This window comes from Callorhinus ursinus, unplaced genomic scaffold, assembly GCF_003265705.2.
Source record: "Callorhinus ursinus isolate GAN/ISIS: 27379988/994484 unplaced genomic scaffold, GSC_fseal_2.0 scaffold14, whole genome shotgun sequence".
NCBI lineage: Eukaryota > Metazoa > Chordata > Mammalia > Carnivora > Otariidae > Callorhinus > Callorhinus ursinus.
In genome coordinates, this window is record NW_027397076.1 from 13163715 (window position 1) to 13177503 (window position 13789).

The following is a 13789-nucleotide window of genomic DNA, read 5'->3' on the forward strand; positions in this document are numbered from 1 at the left end:
GAAGCAGAGATTTGGCCACTTTCAGCTTTTGTTCAAAGCCTCCTAAAAGGGAGCCGCCCTGTCCCACCCGGGACTTCAGGGAAGCTGTGCCCTCCCCAGAAATGACAAATGGAAAAGACAGAACGGACTCCAGCCAGGCCAGGATACAGTCTCTGGAAAGAGGTTGTTTTTGTCTCCAATGCCATAGAAAACACATCCTCTTAACTTATTAAGTAGGGAAACAACACAATCACACACGCTGGAGGTTACCAAGGTGAACAGAATCCAAGATTAAAATCTGCCAGCCCAGTGGTGCATGGAAGCATGGAAGGCCCAAAGAGGAAATCTAGTTCACTGTTGGTAAATTTTTTTGGATGCTGTTTATGTTTGAACTTTTCTCTGTTTTCCTGTAGAAACTTCCGTACCCTCTTCCTGTGTCCCTACAAAAGGCCTGGACAATGCAGTCCCAGCACCACTGTAGGACATGGGCAGGGCCCCACCTTCCTCCTTCCTGCAGGGATATCCTTTCCTATAGAAGAGGTAAGAATGTAAGGTTCATGTGAAAATGTTATTATATTCCTTATCTCAGTCATTTCGTGATTTGCTGTTTGGCCACAATAAGTCAGCCTGGCCACATTCACAATAGAGGTGGCCCCGGTTCCTAGTTTTGGCTCGTGCTGTTTTCTCAGCTGAAGAGGGCAAACGGCTGTTAAAAATGCTGCTTGTTTTCCAGGATCTTATCAAGAGTTCATGTCTAAGGCCAGAAAGAGAAGGGAGGGCTCCATTTTTTTTTCTCTCTCCTCATTGTTTCCAACTGATTTGGCAGGAAATGGGAGTCCTCTACCTGTCCCTCTTGGGAGTAAAATTGATTTGATTCCATTTTTCAGATGTATCCGCCACCACCAGGAGTTGGGGACATTTCTGCTCACCCTAAAGCAAATGTGTCCTGCATTTACACAAATGACATCTTTCAAAATTGGAAATGAGTCAAATTTAAATGGGGAGCTAGGGATTGGTGATTGCCGAAAATTGCCTCAGAGAATCTCAGTTTTGTTTTATCTTCTAATCCACCCCTTTGTAAAGTGCCTTTTGGGGCTGTGGACTTTGGCTGACTTCAACAAATGTGCGTGTTTGTGTGTGTGTGTGTGTGTGTGTGTGTGTGTGTGTGTATAGTATCATTGGCATAGACACTCAGAGAATTGAAGTCCTTCACACAGAGTTTCACATGAATTAGGACAGCTCACATTAACACCTGCCTGGGAGCATATGTTACCGATGAGCAATGCAGAGCTCGGGAGAAGGTAAGTCAGTTCCTCAAGAATCCTACTGTGTCTATGGTTGACCCAGGATTTCCCATTTAACCGAGTTCAGCCAATTCAGTCAATTTGGACAAGAATCAAGGTCCATCTAGATGCTTCATTTCATATAAAATCAACCTCAGATGACTTTATTTTGAGGGGCTTGGTTGTGTTAGTGTCTATAGATAAAGTTGAAACACAGGAATTCTAGAAACCACAGTATTCCATAAACAGAAGGATCTTCCCTTTCAATGTCAGCACTTCACTTTGGAGGTAAGACACAGAACCTGGACAGCTACTGGCTGGAATCATGGAACAAGCCAGTCTTAACTACCCCCAGGAGCACGAGAACTAGAAAAAGCTATTTCATTCTGCTCTACGGGGGTTTTGGTTTTCCCAGGCCACATCATCCTCAATAGAGGACACTGCCTCTGATCAAAGAGGCATGGAACTTCCAGCTCCTCACACTCCCTGCTCGTGCTGACAGTTGTTTGTGGCTCTTCTGCCATGTGAGGATATTGGCCGTCAGGGAGAAACCCTCCAGACGTTTTCCTCCTGTGGGTCCTAGGTGGCCCACGGAGTGGCCGCTGCTCCCAGACCTGCCTGCCCCTCCACCCCCTTGGCTGTTTGATCAGAGCTGTACTCACCCCCTGTGCTCATCCTGGGGTGCCCAACTGCTGTTTCAGATACAGAAGTCTGATAGATCTGCCAAGAGCCACCCCAGATAGTTTTTCCACCCAAGTACAACAACCAACTTTAGATCGGCCTCTATGGGATTACATTTGTGGGAGAAAAATATTTGACATCCTTGTATTGTATTAACCAATGCTTTCCCTCAATCCCAACATTTCCTTTCTCTCCTTGGTGCTTCCCCCATGCCCCTAACTCCCTTTGAAGCAGTTGGGCAATTCTGTGCTGACTGCCTCAGAGAAAGGATGTTACAATGGAAAACAGCCGGGAAAAGACTCTTCCTGACTTTTGAGTTTCAAAAGCTTAGGCCATTAGGGAAATGGAAAAGACCCACAGAAAGGACAAAACATTTGGCAGCAATGTCATGAGTGAGAACAAAATGCCTCCCCAGCCCTACTCCCTGAGCTTCAAGAATTGGAGAGAGCCACAAGGAAGAGAAAAAACTGATGAAGTCTGGGACAAGAGGGCAAGACCTGAAGGGGCCACATGGACATGGGCAGAAGCAGCATCCACAGACCACCCGTAATCCACTCACAGGACCCTCTGCGTCACCCATGCCCATGGGCTAGACTGGTTGCCATCCGGTGAGGATTTCTCACTAACTGCTTAGCAGGAATAATAGCTGTCTGTGGCCCCAACTTGGCGGTGATGTCACAGCTGGACTTATCCCATGTGACCAACCCAAAAAACAGTATCTCAGGGCACTTGTAGGCCCCCAACAAGGATGGTGGGGCCCTTGGGCACCTGGCCAAGATTTTGCAGTGGGAGGAAAAGTCCCTGTGTCTACAATTAAAAGCTGACTGGAACCAGTTCAAGATTTTCAAAAATCATGGTTAGCCTCACCTCTATCCAAGCTCTCCTAAGTATTGCTACCTCTGGCCTTCTCCAGGGAACCACGTTGCTCTCGAATGTTGAACATCTTTGAACTGTTTCCCGCAGAGCTGGTCCAGTGGTCTATTTGGGTGATTCTACCCCGTGTTGCATTCCTAGCCTCTGACCAAAACCTGAACCTTGATCTTGATCTTGGGTGATTGCCTGATTTTCCAGGTTCTCATGCTTCTCACTGTAGAACCCTGCCCTCCCCAGCTCCCAAGCCAGGAGGGTTTGCACAACCTTCATCTCTCCAACTACACTAGGGTGTCAGTTCCAACACACAAACCACCCTCCTCCTCATGGGCTCATCTATCCCACCCATAGAGCTTTCCTAACTACAAAGATACTCATCCTGTGCCCCATCTTCTCTAAGATGGAGTGAGTTACAGATAAAATGGAGTCTTCAAGGCCACACCGTCAGTACCGGAAGGTGGAGGTTGCACTTGGGATGAGTCAAGGTATTAGGTCGATAGAACCAGGTTGAGCCTGTGGCTGGTCTGGTTCCCTTCTCATAACTCTCTTTCCTCCCATGTGATTAATGCCATTAGACCATCCTGAGGATAAACCCACTCTCCTCTTCACTTGAGGAAACATAGTAGGGTGGCTCCAGACCCTAAGGAAAGCCTTCTCCTTTAGTCTAGAGGTAAGATCCCAAAGGTCACAAAGTGGGCTTGAGGGGCAAGTGGCAAGAGCTGAGGTTTGAAACTAGAGAAGGAAGGGTACAGGGACAGCAGGTAAGTCCTCAATGGGAAAGTTCTTGGATCATGTCTACACTGAAAGATGACAATGGAAAACACAGAATGGAAGTGTCACTTCTGATTTATGGCATGTACATATTTTCATCTTTGCATTTTCCCCATGCCCTTCCCTGCTTCATAGAGGTGTTGTGAGGCTTAATGTTGATAAAGGGTTCTACAGATCTCAGATAAAAGTTATTATAGAAGTACAAGAATGAGCACCATCACTGACACGAATTAGCCTGAAGTCAAATGAGTATTAAGTAGATTTAAAGTTTAAAGGTATAGGGATGTTAGTGTGTGTTTCAAAGGCTACCACCATCTGGGGACAAGAAATGTACCACAAAATGTGATCTTTTTCATGGTGAAGCTATAAAAGCATTTGGAGTAAAAAAAAAAGTGGAAAGAAGCAAACATCAAGGGATTATTCTGAGTGACCATGAAAGCAGATGAGTTAGCAAAAACAAAGCAGGTCTTCAACCAAGTGACAGCATGACTGATTTTTATGCAAGATTTTCAGACCAAGTCTATTAAAGGAACTGTTGGCTCCATGAGTGTTCATCGTGGTGCCATTTCTCTGGACTGAATACTAGCTGAAACTAATGGGAATGGGTCTGGGGGGTGAAAAGTTCTTATTAAAATACAGAGATTTTTGTGGTAAATTATGGTAGCTAGGGATTTGTGGTTGGGAGTGGGGAATGCTTTAGAGTATTTCTCCTACCAATTGCCCTAGCAATCATATCCATCTTAGGAGGTTCACTGCCTGACTTCTCATCTTTGGTGACCTTGGGGCAAGTTATGTAAGCCTTTTGTGCCTCAGTTTCCTCATTTGTAAAAAGGAAATAGTGAAAACCCTTTTAGGGTTGGTGTGAAGAAAAATGAGTTAACGTTGGGTTGTTATTGCAGCATAACTCAATCTCTCATGACTGATACAGGTATCCTTAGTGTGAAAATCTACTTGCACACTAAACAGTGAACTACAATAGTGAAAGTCCATCCTGACTACTGTCCCCAGGTAGATCTTTGTAAAATACCTCTTGTGTTATGAGATTCATCCTTTGGCCTGGTGTCAGATCCCACCTCCTTGGCTCTGCTCCTCTAATCTGACTTTCTGTCCCGCAGCTTTAGTAAAGAAGTCTTCATTTCAAATTAGACTGCACTCTTTGCTATGGACCCTCAACAAGCCTTATTTATTCCTACGACCCGGAGTACTCACACTGTTTGCCTAACAAGAGCAGCAATGACTATGATTCTGCCTATTTAAATCCAATCCTTTGATTGTAACAGCTACTATCTCTCCAGATAGCAACGGAGAAATGACTGTGAAACTTTAGAACATGATCATTGTGTTATTATTAGCAAACATAGACTGACACGTAACATACAAGAGGGCCATTGCAAGGACCAATGACGAAAGCATGAGATGGACTAAGGATTGCGGTGTGCAACTGCGGGCCTGGAACATCAGTATGGATATCCTCTATGGGCCAGTGTCACACCCAGGACTTTATCCTGTAGCTACACTATCACAAGTGTACAAAATTGCACTTCTGAGATTCGCTGCACAGTGTTTATCATGGTGAGAAACTGGGAAAGCCTCATTGGCCACCAATATGACATTGATTAAATAATTATCATAGACTGTGAACGGATATGCTGGGCAGGTGTTAAAAGGACTGAAGTGGAATGATATGTGTTGACACAGACAGATAAGCATGATATGTGGTTGTGTAAACAAAGCAACTTGAACTGTATATGTGGTATGATTTTATGTTGCTAAATATATTTTATGTTCATAAAGTCTCTGGAAAGGATATTCATTAAGCCATAGCAGTGGCTAAGTCTGTGGGGGTAAGACTGCTGGGGTGGAGTAAGGAACTCACTTTTTACTGTATTCCTGGACCTCTTTAGTAATAAAGAAGACTTTATTACTTTTGTGACAATAGTTATAATACTATCGTTTGTTGAGCAGGCTGCCACTAAGTTCATCTGATAGTCCTCCTGATAAAACACCATGAAGAAATATTTTTATTATCCTTATCCAATGGACAAGAAAACGGAAGGACAGAGAAGTGAAGGAAACTGCCCAGAGATAGTAAGTGTCAAAACCGGAATTTGAACCCACGTGGTTCAGCTACATGTTGTGTGCTCTTAATAGCTGCCCTACAATCAAAATAAATAATAACAACTTGGGGGACACCTGGGTGGCTAAGTCTGTGGAGCATCTGGCTCTTGGTTTCCATTCAGGTCATGATCCCAGGGTCATGAGATCAAGCCCTGCATCAGGCTCCGCGATCAGTGGGCAGTCTGCTTGAGATTCTCTCTCTCTCTCTCTCTCTCAGCCCCTCCCCCCACTTGCGCTCACAAGCTCGTGCGCTCTTTCTCTCAAATAAGTAAATCTTTAAAAAAAATAAGTAATAACAATTATTTAAGCCTGTTCTTCCTTCAGGGGAATTCTCACTTCTGTGATGCCGCCTCTGATGACATCAGGCTGTTCATTAAACAAACATTTAGTAAATATAAGGTCAGAGGGCTTATTTGAGATACTGCAAAGTATACAAGTCAAAGAAGTCACAAGCCTTGCCATGCAAGAGCTGATGAGGAAGGTAAAGAGAGCTTGAAGCCTGGAACAGGGAGTGTTGTGATACCGCGAGGAGGTTCTGTGAATCCGGAGAAAAGGGGAGGCACTTCCGACTCCGGGAAGCCGAGTCAAGCCTGAAGACCAAAGGGTTTCACGGAGAGCCACTCATTTGTTTGGCTGGAGTGAAGGGGAGGAACAGACGAGGCTGTAGGCTGCAGAGGTGGGGCAAGAAGACACCCTGCTGAGGGCCGTGGGCTCTGTTTGGTAGGAAATGAGATCCCATGAGAAAATTTCCATTAGGCCAGTGATAGGGTCAGAAGAACAACCTAAGTATTTATTAAGTGCTAGACAGGATGCTAAGTATTTTTACATATACTCCCTCATTTCAACTTCAAAACAACCTTGAGAGGAAGATATTGATACTTTCCCAACTTTACAGGGAGCTGAACTAACAGGCTCGTTGGGCGGCACAGCTGGGAAATAAGCCCCAGCAGTCTGGGTCTGAAGTCTGTGTCTTTAACCACTTTCTTTCTTTCTTTTAAGATCTATTTATTTATTTTAGAGACAGAGAGAGAGAGAGAGACACAGCAGGGAGAGGGGCAGCGGGAGAAGGAGAGAGAATCTCAAGCAGACTCCCCACTGAGCATGGAGCCCAGTGCAGGACTCGAGCTCACAACCTGAGATCATGACCTCAGCTGGGATCAGGAGTCCGACGCTTAACTGACAGAGCCCCACAGGCGCCCCCAAAGCATGTTGTTTCTATAATGCATGCAACATATAAACACACATGCACTCATATATCATGTAAAAGGGTTTGGATTAATAATTTCTAATATCCTGCCACTCTCTGATTCCATGGGGAGATCTTGATAACAATTAGAGTAACAAACTGCAATGCATGGCGCTTCATAGTTTTATGCTTTCCTGCAGGGAGCCGTTCTCGTTCGACCTGCTGAACAAACTTCTGAGGCGCACAGAGTACTACTTTTTCCAGAAGAGAAAAGAGATTAGGTGAGCTTAAGTGTCCAAAGTCACAGAGCTCCTACACACTAGAATTTGGGTTCAAATCTAGGTATTCAATTTTAAGTCTGGTGCTTTTTTTTTTAAGTTGAAGAAAATTCCATGATTCCTTATGACCATGCTCTCTTAAAAACACCACCTAACCTTCACACTAAACTTGGCTTCTGAGAATCTCACAGTTTCAGGAAGTGTTCATCTTTTCAGCATTGAAAGGGTGGACAGGTGGGACGAAACCTGCTTTCAAGGTGGATAACCATCAGCTCACTTTAATGGTGCATCGGAGCCGGAGTGATCAGGAGCCGAGCGCAGAGCCTGGCAGGTCTGCCACTGCCCAAAGCATCACATTAGGCTGGAGCTGCCCACACCTTCATTGCTGGGGCACATTAATTTTGCTGCCCTTGCATTCATCCATAAACACTTTGATGTGGATGGACTTGGGTATGAAGTCACACTCTCTGACTCACTTCTACTTCAAAGAAACTAATTATGAATGAACTCACCAAGTATGTCAAAAAACTGGAAATCATTGACAATTCCTTGCTAACTTTTGCAAGAGACTCTTCTGGATATGATTACATGAAATACTGTGTGTGGAAGTATCTAGCTCCATGCCAGGCCCACACTGGTCTTTCAGTAACCCATCATTTCTGAGCACCACCCAGGCTGGGCTTTGTTCTGGGTGCCAGGAAGAGAGCAGCGAACAAAACAGGTGAGGCTGCTTTGCCCACGAACCTGTCTGGGGAAGACAGAGAAGGAACGAGTACCTGAACAAGAAAGTGTATCAAGTCTTGAAAAGTGCTATAAAGAAAATGAAACAGGTAACGTGATGGGAAGTGGCTGTGAATGACTTTAGGGTACAGTGGTCAGACAAGGTCTCAAGGACAACTGTCTTTCTTTGAAGGGCCAGCCATCCCGAAGGCTGCAGGAATTGCATGGGCGTAGCCTGGGAGGGACTGAAAGAAGGTAATGGGTTGGGGAAAGAAGTGAGGGTTATACTCAATGGTGAATGGGTGATTAAGGCAGAATGGCTTGATCTGTCATATAGGTCAGAGCTGACTCTAGCTGTTGGGTGGAAAATGGAGGGTCAGGGGACGTGTCTTAGCTCAGGCTGCTATCACAAAATACCATAGACTGGGTGTCTAAACAACAGACATTTATTCTTATAGTTCCAGGGGTTGGGAAGTCCAAGATCAAGGTGACAGCAGATTCAGTTCTTGGTGGCCCACTTCCTGGCTCACAGACCTGGCCTGTCATGTCCTCACGTGACAACACAGAGCATGAGCTCTGGTCTGCCTCTTCTTATAAGGACATTAATCCCATCTCGAGGGCTCTACTCCCCATGATCTCATCTCTAACCCTGATTACCTCCCAAAGGCCCCATGTCCAAACACCATCGTACTGGGGATTAGGGCTTCAATGTGTGCATTTTGGGGGAGACAAACATGCAGCCCATAACAGGGCAGGTGGAAATGAGAGGCAGCTGCTGCGGAGGTCTGGGTGAGAGCTTGGGGACCTGGACCAGGATGGGCAAAACTAAGTGGAGATACTAGATCCGGCTTGTCTTTTAGAGTCTGATCCCACGGAGTAGACCCTGAATAAACATTTCCACATGGAGCTACTTTTCTTCCTTTCCTCCCTTCCTCCCTTGCAAGCACCCTACTTCATTTCATTTGTTGAGTTTTGGCATAAGATAATTTACATCTTTTGTGTGTGTGTGTGTGTTTTTTAAAGCACAGATGATAAGTGTATCCAAAGACGGGTCAATTCAAGTCAATCCAACAAAACTTTGTTGAGCATTGAAAACATACAACCTCTTCACATCAGATGCTTTTTCTACTCATTTCAATTCAACAATGGGTTGTGATTGGTGGTTATGAGCTGGGCACCATCTTCGGTTCTGGAAGTTCAGATAAAAAAGACACAGATCTAGCCCTCAACAGTCTCACAGTTCAATAACGGAGAAATATGGGCAAGGAAATAAAATATGACACAGGAGGCAAGTGAAACCCAGAAACATGTAAGGTACAGGGCACCTAAACAGTGCAGGGGGAGAGGGCAACCCTGTGAGAGAGGAACAGGGGAAAGCTGTCTGGAGCAGGTGCCTCCTGGCCTGAGTGTCAGGGAAGGACCGTTCCCTGGGGGACAATGAGGGTGTCCTGGGCGGGGGAACAGCTTAGGCAGAGGGATGCAGGAGGGAAAGAGCAGGGTTTATTTGGGGGAACCGCGGGCCCCTCAGTATTGCTGGAGCAAACGAAACAACAGAAGGAGACAGGCCGTCAGCAGAAATAGGACCCAGATCACAGAGGGCCTCATTTATTATGATGAATGAGCCCGCACTATATTCTGTTAGTGACGGGGCGTCAGAGAAATGTTTCACACAGGGAGACACCATCAGATTTCATTCAACTCTATGCATTCGCCAACTGTTTCTTTAAAACACACAGACACACACATCATTTGAGAACATTCGCAAAGGTGCATGAAGGGGAGACTTTAAAAACATCTGGCTTTAAGGAAATTATATAATTTGGAAAGGGCAGAGAATGAGGAGAGGAAAAATTCCAGGGGCTCAAGGAGAGATTCTCGGCCCCTTTCCAGCCTCTGGGAAAAGTCCGACACGGGAAAAGCAGCCTGTCTGTTATGTCTGCAGGCGTCTGAGGCAAGCCCTGCTCCTCCACAGACGGGGCAATTCATGCAGAATGTAAAGATGAGAGGTGCCCATTTTCCAGGGACTGCGATGCCAATTCCAGTTGCAGTAAGAAAGTGACAGGAGCCGGGAGGCCCGGGGGTGCCAAGGTACACATTTCTAGTGGGCACACCATTAAGGATCTAGTAAAAAATCCTAATTGTGCTCAGAGGACTTTCATAGACCTTGGCAGCCTGGACCCGTGTGTGGAATGTGCAGCCTCCAGGCCTGGCTGAGAGGGGTGCCTCACAGCACCTCAGAGGGTCTCGAGAGGGGGCATAAAAGTCTGCACCAATGCACAGAATCAAAATGATCTTGAATTCCACTTTGATATCTTTTTTTTGTATAGATGCCCCATAAAACTCGGGAAAGGGGTGGTGAGGCTATGAACTGCAGCCTCAAGAGGATGGGCATCACTCCGCCATTTCTACTGTGCACAATGAACTGGGAATGTCAAGGTTTCGACATGGGAAAAAATCCCTCTGAGGCTTCCAAATGTTGGCTTTTGGGCTTGCTTATAGAAACAGTAGGGGGTGCAGCCCTGGTCTTTGTAGTGGGTAGAGTGGCACAACGGAGCTCAGGGCATGACTAGGAAATGAGGTGGGAATCATTATGGCATTTGGAACGAAAATACTTGAACATTCTCTATCTTGGCTGCTATAAAAATCTTATTTTTATAGCATTGCCCAATAAGATAGCAGCTAGTTCCACCGCTGCTCGAACTTAAACTTGGGTTACCCACATTTCAAGTGCTCAATAGCCATATGTAGCCAATGTCTACCTTACTGAACAGTGCAGGTTGAGAACATTTCCATCATGGTGGAAAGTTCTACTAGACAGTGCTGTTTTAGATACCAGCTTCATGGTGCTTTTTTCTCAGGCCATAGACTCCGACTGCTGCTTCATACGTGGTTGTGATGAGAGCAATAATTACATTAATAATAATGATGATGGTTCACATTGTTGAGCTCTCACTCTATCGGGCCCTGTGCTAGAGTCTTTCCATGTCTGCCAGGTTGATCCATTGAGAAGGTGACTTTTTTTCTCATCGCTTTTCCCCCTCTCCATCCCCAAATCCAAGAGGAAAGTGGCCATTGGCCCGTGCATAAGGAGAGATCGTTGTTGCAGAGAGCCAAAAGCCAAAGTTGACTGAAGACAACAAATCTGCTTGTCTTTTGCAAGAAAGCTAAGCTTGTGGAGGAGATTATGCCAGTTCTCCTGGAAGTGGGACAGAGGGCGAATGAGGCAAGTCCCCCAGACTGAAAAGAAGAAAAAGGTCAGAAAGTCCTTTTTCGGGGTGGAAACAGAGCCCCATTCCCTGGAGCAGGGCTACTGGTAAGATTCCCAGAGGCGAGCGTTTGCCTGTGTCTCTAGGGAGGCTGGACCCAAGCCCTAGGATCCCAGCCCTTGCAAAAGCTTCTCTGCCGCAAGCATGACACAGACGCCCTGGAATCACTGAGCTTTAATGGACGTCCAGCTGGACCACGACTTGTCCCTATGGTGCCTCTGTGCTTACTAGAAAAAGACACTCTCTCCCTCATGTTGAATAATTTATCGCTGAGTTAGTATGTTACTGATAGGGGCTGAATTGTCCCCCCTACCGTTCACATGTTGAAGCCCTAACCTCCAGCCCCTCAGAATGTCTATTTAGAGACAAGGCCTTTAAAGGGTGATTAAGTTAAAATGAGGCCATAAGTGGGACCTCATCCAATCTGACTGATGTCCTTACAAGAACAGAAAATTCAAACACACAAAAAGACAAAAGGAACCTGCAGGCAAAGAAATACCATGAAGGGGGGGCAGCTCGGGGGTGGCCATCTGCAAGCCGAGGAGTGAGACCCCAGAGGAAACCAACGCTGCCAGACCTTGATCTTGGACTTCCAGCCTCCAGAGCTGTGAGAAAATAAAGTTCTGTTGCTTAAGCCACCCAGTCTGTGGTACTTTGTTATGGCAGCCCCTGCAGACCAAGACAATTACTATGCAGTCTGGAGAGCTCTCCCTGGTTAGTCTTTCCAGAACCTGTGCTGGGCGCAGCCGGGATTGCGGGCTCACACACCGAGACTCTTCTGCGCATGTCCACACTGTACACTGGGACAGGTGCCGCCGGTCAGGGAAGAGAGCTGGTCAGGTTCAGAGGAAGGGGCATAGAGGACACACAGTCCTTGCAGGGCCTCCTAGGACTGTGGGTGGGGAACAGAAGCGACTGCTGGAATGAGGGGGGGCAGGGCGCAGCCCCGCGTGCCAGCGACAGCGTGTGGATGAGCTACTCCGTGTGCACATCGCTCCCTGTACCTTACCGCTCCAGGACTCTGCCAGGAGGCTGCAATCTCCATGTCCACCCACCCACTCCCATGAACAGTCATAGGGGTCCCTAACGTGAACGGCACCCTTAGAGGAGACACTGCTATGCAGTACACTGCCTGACCCGCAGATGGCATGGGACCATGAGGAAACTGGCAGCAGCAGTGAGAGGCAGGAGGCCAAATAGACTGGAGTTCCATCTTCTCGCGAGACCCTACAGCAGAGACTTGCCGTGGTATTTCCTACCAAACCAACGGAATGGGAGATTGGAAGTGAAGTTGACTTCCTTCAACAAAAATAGATGACATGGCCCTTCTTGCACGTTTAACGTTGTGAAATAAGATTCATACTTTATGTATGATTCAGAAGCAGGGCTCCAGCAGGAAACTGCCGGCATTCTCAAGGGTAGTAACTAGGGAGGGATGAATGGGATGATTTGCAAAGATGAGGCAGGGTTAAGAGAAACCAGCCAGAGACTCTGAGGCAACCTGGAGCTAGCATCAGCTGGAATGGCCACTCCCCAGCACCTGATGGCGGTGTGGAGGGAGCAGTTTCAGGAAGGGCAGAAGCTCAAGGAGAGGGTCACATTGCAGGAGCTATAGCCATCAGTGGAGGTGAGCGGCCATTGTCCAGCAGAAGCCTAGCAAGCAAGGAGCTGGGGGAATGAGTCCCCCAACCCCATTTTTCCACCCTCTGACCTCTACCATAAGAGTCCTCATAGTGGAGCCCAGCCAGAAGCCCAGAGTAGGGTGAGAAGGAGAGAGAAAGAAACTAGAAGGCAAACAAGACAATCCAGCACACGTTCTAAATGTGCATCTTTTCACCTAGTCCTCCGGTGAGCCTCTCATTAAACTCTTACTTATAGATATAAAAGTTTAGGCTTAGGGAAGAGGTTAAGGGTTTTTGTCTCACTAGATCTAGAATATAAACTCCGTATGGGGAGTGACCATGTTTGTCTTAAATCCAGTTATATCCCCAGGGCCTAGAAAAGTGCCTGGAATGTAGTAGGTGCTGACTGCATGTTTGTTGAATGACTAAATAAGTGAACTTCTTCAAGAGCACACAAATACTATGTGGTAGTGTGGGATGTGAACCCAGACTGTCTGATGGCAAAAGTCACATGCTTAAGGATCACATCAATGTTCCTAAACCAAGGTCTATAGATCCTTATAAGTCTAAGAGTTTGCCAAGATAATTCCAAAACTTGGTGATTTTGTATCTTAATTTCAGCGATAGCCTTAGAAGTAAGTATTAGCATATCCTGGGTGATCACCTATCCCATAAACAGAGACTGTTGTGAGATTTCAGTGCCCAAATCTGTGTTTGCATTCACTGTCATATTGGCACAAAATGGTACCATTGTAATTATCTTCAGCTAATGAGAAAGGAACATGGGTGGACTTAATTCCTACGTGATTCATAAGTGATGCCTGTAATGCCAAAGACATCATAGAATACCATAAAAACAAGAAAAGAGGGGTGGGGCACACACAAAAGAACTGGCACCAGGGGATCATAGCCAGTGCCTTCTCATAGTCAGTGATTTAGGTTAATACAAACACCGTCTCTCATACTAATGTTGTTATTCTGAATTGTACTGCTTATGCAGTTTTAGTCTTTTAAA